The sequence below is a fragment of the Ranitomeya variabilis genome, chromosome 7 (assembly GCF_051348905.1).
Source record: "Ranitomeya variabilis isolate aRanVar5 chromosome 7, aRanVar5.hap1, whole genome shotgun sequence".
NCBI lineage: Eukaryota > Metazoa > Chordata > Amphibia > Anura > Dendrobatidae > Ranitomeya > Ranitomeya variabilis.
The window spans coordinates 79,366,606-79,383,487 of NC_135238.1; the positions used below are offsets into that span (position 1 = coordinate 79,366,606).

Below are 16,882 nucleotides of genomic sequence, written 5' to 3' on the forward strand. Positions count from 1 at the left end.
GGTGGCGTAGTGGTGTGCGCATGCCCAAAGTCCGGAATCCTCTTCCAGGGGATTTAAAATAGCGCGGTGATCGTTATTGCATTGGTGATCGGTGGGCGCGGCCATCTTCCTTTGGCCGCGCGTGCGCAGAAGCGGCGCTCTGCTGGCCGCGGCTTCAGGAAAATGGCCGCCGCGATCTCCATCTGCGCACGCGCGGCATCCCGCGGCCATTTTCCTGAAGCCGCGGCCAGCAGAGCGCCGCTTCTGCGCACGCGCGGCCAAAGGAAGATGGCCGCGCCCACCGATCACCAATGCAATAACGAACACCGCGCTATTTTAAATCCCCTGGAAGAGGATTCCGGACTTTGGGCATGCGCACACCACTACGCCACCAACGGAAAACTACGCCAAATCTGGGTGAAGACACCACGCCCATGTGACCTGACCAGCCTGATTGACAGGCGAAAACGGAGACTTTGCAAAGTTATTTCGGCAACTTAGGTGGGTAATAAACGCATAACACACACACTAATGTAACGCCCACCTCTGCCCCTATTTAACGCTATTTTTATCCCATCTTCCAAAAACGTGGTGACAGGTTCCCTTTAAGTGGGCAAGTCTAGGAATCCGTGGTCGAAAGCCAGGGGGTATGTCATAAGCAGAGGGGTGAGACAAAGGCGTAGCTATGTCACAGTTGGGGTGAGAAGTCCAAGAAGGTAGTATAAAGTAAAATAGAGAGTAAAGATTTTGGAAATTGAAAAATTAACTCCTTATTTACCTAGTAATAATTAGTTATGGTAAAGTTATATGTTGGATTTGTTGCATAATATTTCAATTGCCTAAATAATTAAAGGGAACCTGTCACTGATTTCATGCTGCCCAAACTACTAACAGCATGAATTAGAGCCAGGCTGATTATTGCAGAAAGGTATATTTTTCTTTGAAATGGATTGGAATGTACACATTTCAGATTCAGGATGAAGGCAGCAAAACCACAAAAGAACACGTATGGAGGAAAAAAAACTAGAATATGTGATCAATTTTAGATTTCACAAAGTAGCCCCCTTTCCTTTAATAATAGCTTTACACCATTGTGGCATTCTCTCAAAAAACTTTGTCAGGTAGTCACCTCGAATGGCTTTCCAACAGTCGTGAAGGAGTTCCCAGAGGAGTTGATGAATTGATGGCTGCTTTGGATTCATTCCGCAGTCAAAGAATCATAGAATGTTAGAAATGGAAGGGACAACCAGGGTCATCGTGTACAAATTTGAGCTTAATGCAGGATTCACTACACCATCTCAGATAGATGTCTGTCCAGCCCCTGTTTGAAGACTATCTTTGAAGGAGAACTCATCACCTCTTGTGGCAGCCTATTCCACTCAAGGATCACCCTCACTGGTAAAAAAAAATTCTAATATCTAATCTGTATATTCTCTCTTTCAGTTTCATTCCATTGCTTCTCATGTTTCCATGTGCAAATGAGAATAATGATGATCCGTCTACACTGTGACATCCCTTCAGATATTTGTAGACAGCTATTAAGTCTCCTCTTAGCCTTCTTTTATGCAAGCTAAACATTCCCAGATCCTTTAATTGTTCCTTGTAGGACATAGTTTGCAGTCCACTCACCATCTTGGTAGCTCTACTCTGAAATTGCTCCAGCTTTTCGATGACTTTATAAAAATGTGGTGCCCAGAATTGTACACAGTTTTCCAGATGAAGTCTGGCCAAGGAGGACTAGAGGGGGATAATTACCTCACGTGCTCTAGACGCTATGCTTCTCATAATACAGCCCAGAACTGTGCTTGCCTTTTTTACTGCTGTATCACACTGTTGACTAATGAGCAGTTTGTGATCTATTAGTATACCCAATTCTTTTTCAGACATGTTGTTGCTTAGTTCAAATCTTCTCATTCTGTAGATGTAATTTTCATTTTTCTTGCCCCAATGTAGGATCTTGCATTTCTCCCTGTTAAATACATTAGTCACTACACATTGTTGAATCTCATCTAAATCCTTTTGAATCCTTTCTTAGTCTGCTCTAGTGTTAGTTATTCCTCCTAGCTTTGCAATGTCTGCAAATTTAATTAGTTTAGCTTTAATTTCTTTTTCTAGATTATTTATAGAAATATTGAACAACACTGGATCCAGGACCGAGCCTTGTGGTACCCCAGTTGAAAGACTCTTCCAACTGGATGTGCAACCATTTATTACCCCTCTTTGAGTACGATCACTGAGCCAGTCTAACTTGTAACAATAATTTGTATTTCCTCTCCCTTCTCCCAACAGGGACATCGAAATACTCACTGCCCTGGCTGTGTGGTAGCGTCCTTGTTACCTGCCATGGTTCCCCTGAGCTTGCGTATGCCATGCAGGCCTCCTGGTGGCTCAAATTATTAAAGGGGCAGCGTTCTCACTTTGGACATGCCCCCATACAATAGCTGGGAGGCATCAAGTAGAGTGGCTTGTGAAAGTATTCACACCCTTGCCATTTTTCATGTTTTGGTACCTGACAACCTGGAATGTCACTGTTATTTTTTGAGGGCTTGCATCAGTTTATGTAAAGAACATGCGTACAACTGTGAACATTTGTTTTTCTTTTTTTTAAGCAAACAACAAATAGGATAAAATAACTGAAAACTTTAAAGTTCATAACTATTCAGCCCCTCTGGATCAACATGTTAGGGCATGTTAGGTTAGGCTATGGGTTGAACTAGATGGACTTAAAGTCTTCCTTCAACCTTAATAACTATGTAACTATGTAACTATGTAAAGTCAGTACTTTGTAGATCCTCATTTTGCATCAATTATAACTGCAAGTTGCGTTGGATAAGTCTCTATGAGCTTTCCACATCTTGCCACTTGGATTTTTGCCAATTTTTCAAAACTGCTCCAGATCCTTCAAGTTAAATGGTTTCCTGTGCTGAACAGCAATCTTCAAGTCTGGCCACAGATATTCAATTATATTAAGGTCTGGCCTTTAACTAGGCCACTCCAAAACATTTACATGTTTCTTCTTAAATCACTTGAGTGTTTCTATAGCAGTATGCTTTGGGTCAATGTCTTGTTGGAAGGTGAACCTATCTGTCTCAGTTTCAAATCACTGGCATACTGAAACAGGTTTTGCTTAAGAATATCCATGTATTTCACACCATCCATCTTCCTCTCAGCTCGGACCATTTTCCATACCCTGGCTGCTGATAAACATCCCCACAGCATGATACTGCCAACACCATGTTTCACTGTGGGGATGGTGTTCTTGGGGTGATGAGCTGTTTTGGTTTGGCACCAGAAATAGCGTTTATCTTGGTGGCCAAAAAGTTCAATTTTGGTTTCATCTGATCACAGCACCTTCATCCATACATTTGGAGAGTCTCCCATATGTCTTCTCAAACTCAAAAGCCTTACAATTTTTTGTAAGTAAAAACCTTTTTCTGCCCACTCTTCCATAAAGGCCAGCTCTATGGAGTGTATGGCTTATTGTGATGGTATAGACAGATGCTCCAGTCTCTGCTTGGGAAATCTGCAGCTCCTTCAGGGTTACCTTTGGTCTCTGTGCTGCCTCTCTGATTAACGCCCTCCTTGCCTGGGCTGAGAGTTTTGGTGGACGGCCCTCTCTTGGCAGGTTTGTTGTGGTAGCATGTTCTTTCCAATTGATGATAATTGATTTAATCGTGCTCCGGTAAATCGTAAGAGATTGGGATTTTTTTTGTAACCCAGCCCTGACTTGTACTCCTTAACAACTTTGTCCCTGACTTGTTTGGAGATCTCTTTGGTCTTCATGGTGTTGTTTGGTTAGTGGTGCCTCTTGCGTAATGGTGTTGTAGCTTCTGTGGCCTTTTTGAAAAGGTGTGTATATACTGACAGACCATGTGACACTTAGAATGCACACAGGTGGACTTCCTTTCACTAAGCATGTGACTTTTGAAGGTTATTGCTTACACCAGAAATTTTTAGGGGCTTCATCGCAAAAGCGGTGAATACATATGCACACGCCAATTTTTAGTTATTTGATCCCATAAATTTAATGTATGCCTATATATTTCTCACTTCACCACATCACACACAAATAGAATTAAAAAAATTAAAAACATGTTTTAATGTAGCAAAATAGGTAAAATGCCAAAGGGGTGAATACTTTTGCAAGCCACTGTGTATAACTCACGCTTCCCAGTAGGGAGGTGCCTGAGCAATGTTCTTCATTCAGTAGTCTTGTGCAACTAGTGAGTTGCCAGGTCCCCTTCCCCTGTATTGTATGTGTCTGAATCTTTTCTGATACCTCATGTTGCATAGTCCCGAACCGTTAAGCTGCTTTGGCGGTACCCCAGCCTTGAAGTCGCACCTGCGGTGCCTAAACCCTGAAGCTGCACTTTCAGTATCTGAATCCTGACACCGATCCGATGGTATGTGAATCTTGACACCGCACCTGCGGTACCTGAATCCTGATACTACTTTGGCGGTACGTGAACCCTGACACTGCACCTGCAGTACATGAACCCTGAAGTTGCCCCTGCAGTGCCTGAATCCTGACACCACTCTGGCAGTACGTGAATCCTGACACTGTATCTGACCAACCGCTGCACGATCAGCTCTATCCTCACCTACTGTATTCTCACCCATCCCTTGTAGATTGTGAGCCTTCGCGGGCAGGGTCCTCACTCCTCCTGTACCAGTTATGACTTGTATTGTTTAAGATTATTGTACTTGTTTTTATTATGTATACCCCTCCTCACTTGTAAAGCGCCATGGAATAAATGGCGCTATAACAATAAATAATAATAATAATAATATCTGTGGTATCTGAGCTTGAAGCTGCACCTGCGGTACCTGAACCCTGAAGCCACACCTGAAGTATCTGAGCCTCAAACCACTCCTGTGATACTTAAGCCTGATACCGCTCCTGCTGTACCTGAGCCTTACACCACTCCTGTGGTACCTGAGCCTGACACCGCACCTGCGGTACCTGAAGCCTGAAGCTGCACCCACAGTACCTGAACCCTGAAGCCACATTGGCAGTATCTGAGCCTGACACCACTCCTGCAGTATTTAAGCCTGATACCGCTAATGCAGTACCTGAGCTTTACACCACTCCTGTGGTACCTGAGCCTGACACCGTACCTGCGGAACCTGAACCCTGACACTGCTCTGGCAGTATACAAAGTTGTAACCATTCCAACGATATGTGAACCAGCACCAGTGTCTGTACTGGTTAGTGTTCCATAGTCCGTACTGTCAGAGCCTGTTCCAGTATTCGAATCCTGTCCTGCTAGTGACTCCGAATCTGTCTCCATCCTGCCGGAGACCCAGAACCCGTTGCTGTCTGAACAGTGCCCAAATCCTGTCCTGCCAGTGACTCCGAATCTGTGTCCGTCCTGTCCGGTGATCCATAACCCGTGTTGTCTGAACAGTGTGCGAATCATGTCCTGCCAATGACTCAGAGCCTGTGTCCGTGTCAGCGATCCTGACCCCTGGGGTCAGCAACTGCAGAATCGGGGACTGCTTAAGAGTAGTACCTGGCAGCTACCTGCAGCTTAAGTCTAACTCCATAATCATAAGCTCTAGTGAACACTAGGTAGCCGCTTAGCGACGCCCCTCCTAGGTAAGCCCAGATCGTGGCACAGTGGGTCCACGATTCACGTGTGGGACAGTTTGGTCAGGGCATGGAGCCCTCTAACCCCTTTTTCCTCTGAGCTATACCAAGAGTTTACCTGTCAGCAAGATCAGCACGAAAAATGTTGTCCTATCTGTGAACTGTGCATACCCGGTTGGATGCTGTGACGACGACTGCTTCATTCGCCCCAGCCCAAGTTGTAGCAACCTCGTAAGAGGGTTCTCAGCCTGCAACTTTTCTCCTGGAGCTGAATCCATTCTGCGTGCTTTGTCACATTATGACGGGGATTCTAAGCAGTGCCATGGGTTTCTAAACTAGTGCATGGAGTAACGTGTCTCCTTGCGAAGACTGTCATGTCAAGCCTGACATGCCAAGGTGAGGAGACTTTTAAGCCTTGCAAATTGTCTCTTCAGAGAGTAAAAGGACTACAATTCTAGAGCCACCTATTTGAAGTAGCAATCCTAAATGTAAATATTGACCCTCTAATGAGCCTTGCCACATCTGTGCCACATGTCTGAAGAACAAACTTGCATATTTCCCAGAGGAGCATTGCAAGGCTTAAAGGGCTCCTCACCTTGGCATATGAAGTTTGACATGTCAGATGCAGCTCACCCAGCCAAACCAGATTTCACACTTTGCATAGGCAAGGGACAATATCCCAAAACACAGTGTTTGTAAATTGAAATTTTGGTTTTGGCTTTTATCCTAAGTCATGTGGCAAGCATCATTAGAGGGTCAATATTGACTTTTAGGATTGCTACTTCCAGTAGGTGGAACTAGAGTTCTAGTCTTCTTCATTTCTGAAGAGACAATTTACATAAAATGGTGCATGCAGCATTACGAATTATTGGCCCATCAGTTTCTCTCTGTGGTATTCCTAATTTCCTACCTAGCAGGAGGGGCCCTTGCGTGCTTCAATTCCGTATGGAAGAGAAGGGACCTCATGACCTCACATCTTCAGGCCTCCCTGGTGGCCTTCCGTAAGGTTTTCGATGAGCCAGGTTGTGAGTCTTCTGCTGCATCTTCCTTTCTCAAGTTCTAGGAACAGACCAGAGAGGTGATGTGTGAGAGGAAACAGCCTCGTTTGGCTCATTCCTTCCAGGAACTAGTATTTAATTTCTAGTTGTCCTTACAAACCTGAGAAAACAAAGCCTAGGATCTGTTGGAGAGGCTGCCCTAGGCGAGAGTAATACTTCTGCGCCATTGACGGTTCCTGTATCATGTGGAGGGCTCCGGTTCATCGAGACCGCTTACCTCGACTCTTTGACTCCGATTTCTTGCAGCAAGCCGTGGTGGATTGATGTCAGATTTCCATCCGTCGCCTCCACAACCCTTTGATGGTGCCACCAGTAGAGGGTAAGGTCCTATCCGGTTATTCAAGTTGTTACTGAGCAGGTGAAACTTCTGGTAGGAATGCTGCATATAAATATGAAGATTGCTTTTTATGTGCGGCTTGGTGTGTTGTGCTTACTACCCCTGGGTGTTCATACTCATGAGCCTGTCCTAGACTGGAGATCTGGTAAGGTGCTTCATTGCAGACAGTCTTGTCATGAGAAATGTCCCTGTATGCCTAGTCTGGCCGACGGTGATGCACGTTGGTCATGTGCTGATATCTTCAATGGGAAAGCAGCAAAGATGTTTCTTCCTCACAGACCGTACTATGGTTCCATTGACATTCCACCAGGATTCTCACCTCCTCAAAAATGTATCACCTCATTACCCTAATTGAAGATAGACCAGGAGAAAATATCTTCAATTCTTTCCCTAGAACAAGTCTTCTCTCCTACTCCTTTGGTACTGAGGCCCGAAGGTAAAAGCTCTTTTCTGGTGATCTGGGGAGAATTAGGCCCGAACAGGAATCAGGGTCCATTGGACTGTAAATGGGGTCCTCTCCCCCTCAAAGATGTATCAACCTGGACACTGAATTGAAGATGGACACAGAGAAGGTATCTTTAATTCTTGTAATTGAACAGGCTCTATCTTCCACTCCTGTGCCCTTGAGGCCCATAGGTCTAATGGTCTGGAGAGGATATGGCCCTGAAGAGAGATTGTGGGAGTCCAAGGTGAATATTGACGCCTCACTTCTTCTACCAAGTTTTTTTGCGAGCTTGAAGAAAAGGGGGTGTAAGTAGGGGGGTACTGTCTCTCTCGCACACCAACTCCGCACCTCGCCCCCTGTCTGTCGGTGTTCCCCAAGGCTCAGTTCTAGGACCTCTACTCTTCTCCATCTACACCTTTGGCCTGGGACAGCTCATAGAATCCCACAGTTTGCAGTATCACCTCTACGCCGATGACACGCAGATCTACCTATCTGGACCTGACCTCACCTCCTTACTGACCAAAATCCCACAATGTCTGTTTGCTATTTCAGCTTTCTTTTCTGCTGACTTTCTAAAACTGAATATGGACAAAACAGAATTCAACATCTTTCCCCCTTCTCACTCTACCCCTCCACCAAACCTATCCATCAATGTCAATGGCTGCTCACTTTCCTCAGTCTTGCATGCTCGGTGCCTCACCGTGAGTCTCGACTCTGCCCTCTCCTTCAAGCCACATATCCAAGCCTTGCCTCCTCCTGCTGTCTCAAACTCAAAAATATTTCCCGGATCCGTGCATTCCTTGACCACAAACACTAGTGCATGCCCTTATCATCTCCCGCCTCGACTACTGCAACCTCCTACTCTCTGGCCTCCCCTCTAGCACTCTGGTACCATTCCAATCCATCCTACACCCTGCTGCCTGACTAATCCACCTGTCTCCCCACTATTCCCCAGCCTCTCCCCTATGCCATGCCCTTCAATTGCTTCCTATTGTCCAGAGGCTCCAGTTCAAAACCCTAACTATGACGTACAAAGCCATCCACAACCTGTCTCCTCCATACATCTTTAACATGGTCTCCCGGTACTTACCTACATGCAACCTTCGATCCTCTCAAGATCTCCTCTTCTACTCCCCTCTCATCTCTTCTTCCTACAACCGCATAAAAGACTTCTCCCGTGCTTCCCGCATACTCTGGAACTCTCTACCCCAAAACATCAGACTCTTGCCTACCACGGAAACCTTCAAAAAGAACCTGATGACCCACCTCTTCCGACAAACCTACAGCCTGCAGTGATCCTTAGTCTGCTGTACCGCCACACGACCAGCTCTACCCTCTCCTAGTGTTCCTCACCCATCCCCTGTAGACTGTGAGCCCTCGCAGGCAGGGTCCTCTCTCCTTCTGTACTTGTGTGTGCCTTGTTTTTGCTCATGTTTATTGTACTTGTCTATATTTGCCCCTTTTCACATGTAAAGCGCCATGGAAAAATGGCGCTATAAAAATGTCTAATAATAATAGTAATAATAATGCTGGCACCCCTGCCTGTTCCCTCTCCTTCCTCCTTGCAGAGATGCAGTGGGTCCATGATCCACGTGTATGACACAACTCATCCAACACTATGTCAATTGAGTTGAGGTCCGGTGACTGTGGAGACCATGTCATCTGACACAGCACTCCATTTGTCTTTTTCTTGGTCAAATAGCCCAGAGGCGTTTTTTACGTTACTGTCCTGATGCAACACAAATGAAGTGCAAACCATATGGGATGGTGTGTTATTGCGGAATGCTGTACTAACCATTGTAGCAAAAGTGAGGTAGGACAGGGTTAAATCCCAATTCTGCAGGGCTTGATTAGCGACACCTGCAAAGCTTTTAATTATCCGCTTGCAATGCGATTTTAACATGAGCTTTTACATAGAACAATTCTATATGTCATTTCCATATAGTTTTCAAAGGAAATATTCTTCAAAACACGTATAGATAGATAGATAGATAGATAGATAGATAGATAGATAGATAGATAGATAGATAGATGAAAAACCGACCTGACTGACATCACCATGAGTGTGATAATGTTCTCACCCTTGCGATGCCTTCAGAAAGGTCCTGGGAGTTCACAGTCAATGAACTCACTTCACCTAACTGACTTAAGCGCAAGCGCCGTGGGAAATTTGTAACGGTGCTCAAAAGTCAGTCAAGTCATAGTAGTTCACCGTGAGACACTGAGCAGCAGTAGCAGATGCTGCTCATTGTCTGGACAGCATGGAGGCAGCACGGTGGCTCAGTGGATAGCACTGCAGTCTTGCAGCGCTGGGGTCCTGGGTTCAAATCCCACCAAGGACAACATCTGCAAGGAGTTTGTATGTTCTCCCCGTATTTGCATGGGTTTCCTCCGGGTATTCCGGTTTCCTCCCACATTCCAAAGACATACTAGTAAGGAATTTAGATTGTGAGCCCCATCGGGGACAGCGATGATAATGTGTGCAAACTGTAAAGCGCTGCGGAATATGTTAGTGCTATATAAAAATAAAGATTATTATTATTAAGATTATTATTGTCTCTGCTGCATGGCAGGCTGTATAGTCGCTTCATGCAACCTGCCATCTAGATGTAGCAGAGTGAGACCCGTTGTGGGAAAAATGGATTATTATCTTCTCAGCTGCAGGTTACGAATATTGTTGTTTATTATTTTAATTCTCCTACGGGGACAATGGCTTCACTGGAATGGGGGATGCCATAACTATGGTTTAATTAAGATTGATTAAAAGGAGTCTGTATCATTATTTCAATGAAAGGACTTTATTCTTGCTGTGTGTGTTTTTATACAATATAACTATGGGGTTAGTAATGGGGCATCCTATAAACATCTCTCCATTACTAACCTCTAAGCTTGATGTCACCTGACAATACAAAGAGGACATCAACCCCCCCCAACTATCATCTCACTTGCCACCACACTAGGGCAAGTTGAAAGAGCAAGGCTAAGGCTACTTTCACACTAGTGTTGTTTGCAATACGTCACAATGCGTGGTTCAGGAGAAAAAATGCATCCTGCAAAGCTGTCTGCAGGATGCGTTTTTTCCCCATAGACTTACATTACCGACGCATTGCGACGTATTGCCACATTGCATCGTGTTTTGGCGGACCGCCGGCACAAAAAAAGTTACATGTAACATTTTTTTGTGCGTCAAGTCTGCCATCTTTGACCGTGCATGCGTGGCTGAAACTCCACCCCCTCCTCCCCGGACCTTGCAATGGGGCAGCGGAAGCGTCGTAAGACTGCTTCCGCTGCCCACGTCGGGCATTTATTTCACAGCATGCGTCGGTACGTTGGCCCGACGCACTGTGACGGGCCCGTACCGATGCTAGTGTGAAAGCAGCCTTAGTTTCAGAATTGGCACATCTTATAGATGCGCCTTATCTGGGGCGGCTGAGAGCAGATGTTTTTAGCTGCGGGGGGGGGCAATATCTATGGTCCCTCCCTAGGCTATTAATATCAGCCTCCAGCTGTCTGCCTTGCCTTGCTGTTAATTAATTATAGGGGGACCCTACATCATTTTTTTTAGGTCCCCCATTTTAATAGCTAGAAAAGGCTAAGTATGCAGCTGTGAGCTGATATTATTAACCTGTCCCCAGCCGTCGGCTTTCTCTCTGCTGGTTAAGAAAATTATACAGGAGCCCACACCATTGTATTCAGAAAAAAATGTAATAATCAGATACATGTACAGTAAGGTGCACACACTGCACTAACTGTATAAGTCACTGACATATTTATATCTATCTATTCTACAGCTCTGGCAAAAATTAAGAGACCACCACATCAAAACCCTGTCATGGCCAGCCCAATCTCCAGACCTGAACCCCATTGAAAACCTCTGGAATGTAATCAAAAGGATGATGGATAGTCACAAGCCATCAAGCAAAGAAGAACTGCTAAAGTTTTGCACCGGAAGCAGTGTGAAAGACTGGTGGAAAGCATGCCAAGACGCATGAAAGCTGTGATTAAAAATCATGGTTATTCCACAAAATATTGATTTCTGATCTCTTCCTGAGTTAAAACATTAGTATTGTTGTTTCTAAATGATTATGAACTTGTTTTCTTTGCCTTATTTGAGGTCTGAAAGCCCTGTTTTGTTTTTTTTGGTAAAATTTTGACCATTTCTCCTTTTAAAAAAAAAATTACAAATATTATTACTTGGAAATTCGGAGACATGTTGTCAGAAGTTTATAGAATAAAAGAACAATTTACATTTTACTCAAAAATATACCTATAAAGAGAAAAATCAGACAAACTGAAAATTTTGCAGTGGTCTCTTAATTTTTGCCAGAGCCCTATGTGTATATACTGTATGTAATCTATTTATTCTACCCTGTCGGGTCCCGCTGTGTTTTTACTGTACGTTGCAGAAAAATTACCATTTTTTCAAAGGACATCGCTGTGTAAAAATTGGAATGCTGTGTGATTTTTTTTCTCGTACTCATTGACTTCTATTGCCAAATGCAATCTGATTTCCTCGATGGACCTGTTCTACTCAATGTTATCAATATAATGATTAATATTAGTAGTGTTTTCATTATTACTGCTTCTTGCGTGTCTATAAGCCTGCCTTGGGTTTGCAAGGGACTTTGAAGAAATTAGAGAAGTGGTTACATGTCTTAAAGGTTTATTCCTACAACTGCATTATTTTTCGCAAAGCACAATAAATACGTGTTTATTGTTAAGGTACAGACTAACCAATATGAAGGAGTTTTTGTTTTTTTCAATCTTTCTACCTTTTTTTACCTTTCCTCCTTTTTTTACCCCTCTGCATCTAGTTTCACATACAAATACTGTTAAAATGCCAAGTTTTTACTATTTTAAAAAATCATACCAAGAAGAATAATCTCAGAACTGTTTCTATCATTAATGTCACCCATATTCTCTGCAAATAAATTGAGAAGCAAACTGAAATCATTTATAGGGAGAATTAAAAATAACAAAACTAAAAAAATTTGTTTGCATAACCATGAACACCATCTTATTATTGGGGATGTGGTTGTGCTCAGAATTATCCAATCACATTTAAAGGGAACCTATCACCCCGTTTTTTAAAGATTAGATAAAAATAGTGTGAAATAGGGGCAGAGCTGGGCTTTACATTACTGCCTTTTTGGTGCCTTTACACCCCCGTTAGGCTGCCGAAATACCTTTGTGAAGTGGCCGTTTTGTCCTGTCACTCAAGTTGGTCAGGTCGGATGGGCGTGGTCACAGCGCTGTTTCTCCCCCAGATCAGGCTCATCATTACGTTGGTGGCGCAGTGGTGTGCGCATGTCCAAGGTCCCGAATCCTGCACAGGGGTGTGAAAATAGCAGCGATCTCCGTTATTCCATTGGTGGTCGGTGGGCGCGGCCATCTTGCTTTGGCCGCGCGTGCGCAGAAGCGGCGCTCTGCTGGCCGCGGCTTCAGGAAAATGGCCGCGGGCATCCGCACGTGCGCAGATGGCTATCGCGGCGGCCATTTTCGTGAAGCCGAGATGCAGAGTTCGCATCTCTGCTTCACGAAAATGGCCGCCGCGATAGCCATCTGCGCACGCGCGGATGCCCGCGGCCATTTTCCTGAAGCCGCGGCCAGCAGAGCGCCGCTTCTGCGCACGCGCGGCCAAAGCAAGATGGCCACGCCCACCGACCACCAATGGAATAACGGACATCGCTGCTATTTTCACACCCCTGTGCAGGATTCGGGACCTTGGACATGCGCACACCACTACGCCACCAACGTAATGATGAGCCTGATCTGGGGGAGAAACAGCGCTGTGACCACGCCCATCCGACCTGACCAACTTGAGTGACAGGACAAAACGGCCACTTCACAAAGGTATTTCGGCAGCCTAACGGGGGTGTAAAGGCACCAAAAAGGCAGTAATGTAAAGCCCAGCTCTGCCCCTATTTCACACTATTTTTATCTAATCTTTAAAAAACGGGGTGATAGGTTCCCTTTAAACTGGTAAATAGTACCGTATTTTCAGACTATAAGAAGCACTTTTTTCCCCCAAAACCGAGAGTTCGTCTTATAGTCGGAGTGTACTTACAGTTATCATGGTGGTAGCAGAAGTCGGGTGATTCTTCCGGTGGTCTGACGCTGCAGGGCGATGATCTCATTCCCATCCCAGCCTGGTGCGGCTGGTGTGGCAGGTTCGGCGGTGCTCGGTGGTGCGGGGGCTCCGGCGACATTTTGTGAAAGCACCCGTGCTTCTATTGCCTTGATGCTGTGGCCTCCGCGAAAATGGCCACTGAAGGCGGCGCATGCACAGATTAAGATCTCGGCTCCGAAATCTCGTCTCCCGAGATCTCAATCTGCGCCTGGGGAATCAATCTGGCTTCTGGGAAAATGGCCACCGGAGGCGGTGCATGCGCAGATTCAGAACTTGGTTCCGAGATCTCGTCTCCCGAAATCTTGGGACGAGGTCTTGTTGCCGAGATCTCAATCTGCGCATGCACCGCCTCCGGCAGCCATTTTTCCAGGGGCCACAGCATTGAGGAAATAGAAGTGCAGGGGCTTCAGACTTTCACAAAATGTCGCCGTAGCCCCTGCACACCGCCGAACCTGCAGCACTGGAATGGGATTTCCCAGAGTCCACCACATTGCAGCAAAGGATGTGCGGGGGCTCTAGGCTTTAACAAAATGCTGCTGTAGCCCCCCGCACCGCTGAACACCACCAAATCAGTGCATAAGTCTGGGTTATATCGCCGGACCACCAAACACTCCCTGTGACTCCGTTCCACAAGCGCTGCCGATCACTCCCTGGGTTAGCTGAATTCAGGACTGTAAGATGGACCCCCATTTGACGCATTCATTTTTTTCCCCATTTTCCTTCTGAAAATTTGTGGTGCGTCTTATTGTCCGGTGCCTCTTATAGTCCGAAAAATACGGTAATTAGTGCACAGTTGTCATCATTTACAGCAATTCTTTTTCTATTCTGAAGCCCATATAAAGTTCAGCTATTTTAATAGGATTTTTCTAACATTTTACAAAGTTGCATTTTACAGCAAAAGCAATAAAAAGCTTATAGCACAACAAAGCGATCTCATTGCTGAATGCTATCAGTGGAGGATACAAAGATTTTTCCAAGGCATTAGATGTAATAACATGGAACACTGTGAAGAAAGCCATCAAGAAGTGGCTTAAATTTGATACAGTAGAAACATTTTTTATAACTGGACGCCCCTTAAAAATTGATGAAAACACAAGAAGAAAGTTAGTCCAGGAGACTGCCAAGAGGCCTGCAGCAGCATTAAAGGAGTTGCAGGAATTTCTGGCAAGTACTGGTTGTGTACTGCATGTGACAACAATCTCCTGTATTCTTAATATTTCTGGCCTGTGGTAGTAAAGTGGCAAGACAAGGAAAAACATTGAAGCCTGGTTACGGTTTGCTATAACTATATCAATGTTTCCACAAGCACGTGGGATGACATTCTTGGTCTCAGGACCAAGGTTGAACTTTCTGGTTATAATTCCAAAAGGTATGTTTGGTGTAAAGCCAACACTGCTCATCACTAAAAGAACACCATATCCAAAGTGAAGCATGGTGGATGCAGCAACATGCATCGGGCTATTTTTTTTTATACTTGGAACTGGACCTTTAGTCAAGGTGGAGGAATTTATGAACAGTTCCAAATATCAATCAATTTTGCAGCAAACTGAACAAGAATTTCACCTTTCAACACAACTGTAATGCTCGTGCCCAGACTGAATGGCATGAGCGAGTAATGTGGCCCCACTGTGCCACAAACCACATTTACCCTAGAGGGATGTGAATAAGTAGCTATCTATGCATTTGCTGGAGCCTCTAGTGGCAAGGTCAGGCTTGTGCAACAGGTAGCTGCCAGGTACCACTCCAGGGCGGCGTCTGGCAGTAGCAACTGACCCCCTAGGGATGAGTAGCTGAGGCAGCATGAGGGAATGTCCAACAGTCACAGGCAAATGGAGTAGGAGAACAGGAACCACGAATACAGACTGGACTGGCTGATGGAGAGATGGGCATAAGCAAGTGCAACTGGACCAGGTGACGTAGAGGTGAACACTGACAGGAGCAACAGGACTGGCTGACGATGAGATGAGAACTGGCGGGTGCACGGGACTGGCTGATACACTGGCAGGCAGCCCCTGTTCAGTCTGGAGGGAAAGGAACAGTTTCGGGAAGAAATAAAAAAGGGGAGAAGCCAGCGCTGCTTATGGTCAGAACGCAATACATAAAGTGTACATGCACATATTGATTTCTAATGGTATTTCAAAATGAGACATTTAGCCAACAATTGATTAATTCTTTGAGCCACCCCGCCACACCAAGGCATTCTCATAATGGGGCAGTCCTACTCTACGTTTTTTATATTCGCTGTGCCATTACGGCCTCCTAAATGTATTAAAAACAAGACCACATTAAATGCAAATTGTATCTGAAGCATTTCTGAGTCACTCCATGGCGCCAGAAAGAGCAAGCGCAGATAAAGGTTGACCAGGTCTGGACATAGACATTTCAGGTCCAACCTCCACACTGCCTAACCAGCACCACAGATGAAGCATGAGACAGGCCCACACACAGGTGCATAATCAAACAGATCCTAGGGCAGGGAAGGGCAGGGCTGCGGTATGTGTGTACAGCAGCCTAGATCAATCACAATGAACACAGAAAGAATGGCGTGCATAACCCTGCGCGCACGGCAACAGTGGTGGTCAGCCACAAACCAATGTCAAAATAAAAAAGGGGAGAAGCCAGTGCTTATGGTCACATTGATTGATATAGATATTTCTCCAGAACAAACTGTGCTAGTAAGCGCTTTCATTATCACACTTGTATTGCTTTTCCTGACATGTGCATTCAGCGCTATAGGACGCTACTATATGCGTGACTCATCGTATGCTATGGGGTAGGTCATGGAGTTGATTCATTAGAATGCCACACATCTGTGCTTTTGTCATTTAGCGCTTTGATGCGCACAGTATGTACCTTTGTATGTTTACACATCTGCACAGCACTTTATGTGATTCATGCTGACCCTTATAATGCTTTGCACTTTTTGTATTTCACATATTGAAAGGCAATGTCCCCCTTTTTTACTAATGTTAAATATTTCTAATTATGCATATCCTTTAAATATTCAGTCCTGTGCACTTTGTTGACTGCTTGAAAAAGGTTCGCTACACTGAACCGAAACGACGCCATCATGGGCTAAATAAAGCCGCTCCTTATTCACAGACAGTGGTGTGCTGCTTCCTCTTTTGGACTACTACATGCAAGGTTTGGTATATGTCTGTGGAAGCTCTATTGCACCCAGACTCTTTCCATGCTGAATGTGCTGCTCTATTTTTCTATTTCTTGTATTGACATTACCAATAGAAACGTGCACTTTTTCGTTATTTTTCTTGCTTTTTTCTTTTTCTCCTTTTTTTTTCAGTTTTTTCTTTACCACGACAACATTAAGTGCTGATATGGATTT

The 16,882-nt window shown here is 44.9% G+C and overlaps 1 protein-coding gene across 3 annotated transcripts in view; it reads right to left on the reverse strand.

Moving 5' to 3' along the window:
- Positions 1-16,882, reverse strand: part of CARD11 (caspase recruitment domain family member 11) — a 213,319-nt gene that overhangs the window by 138,861 nt on the left and 57,576 nt on the right. The window lies entirely within an intron of this gene.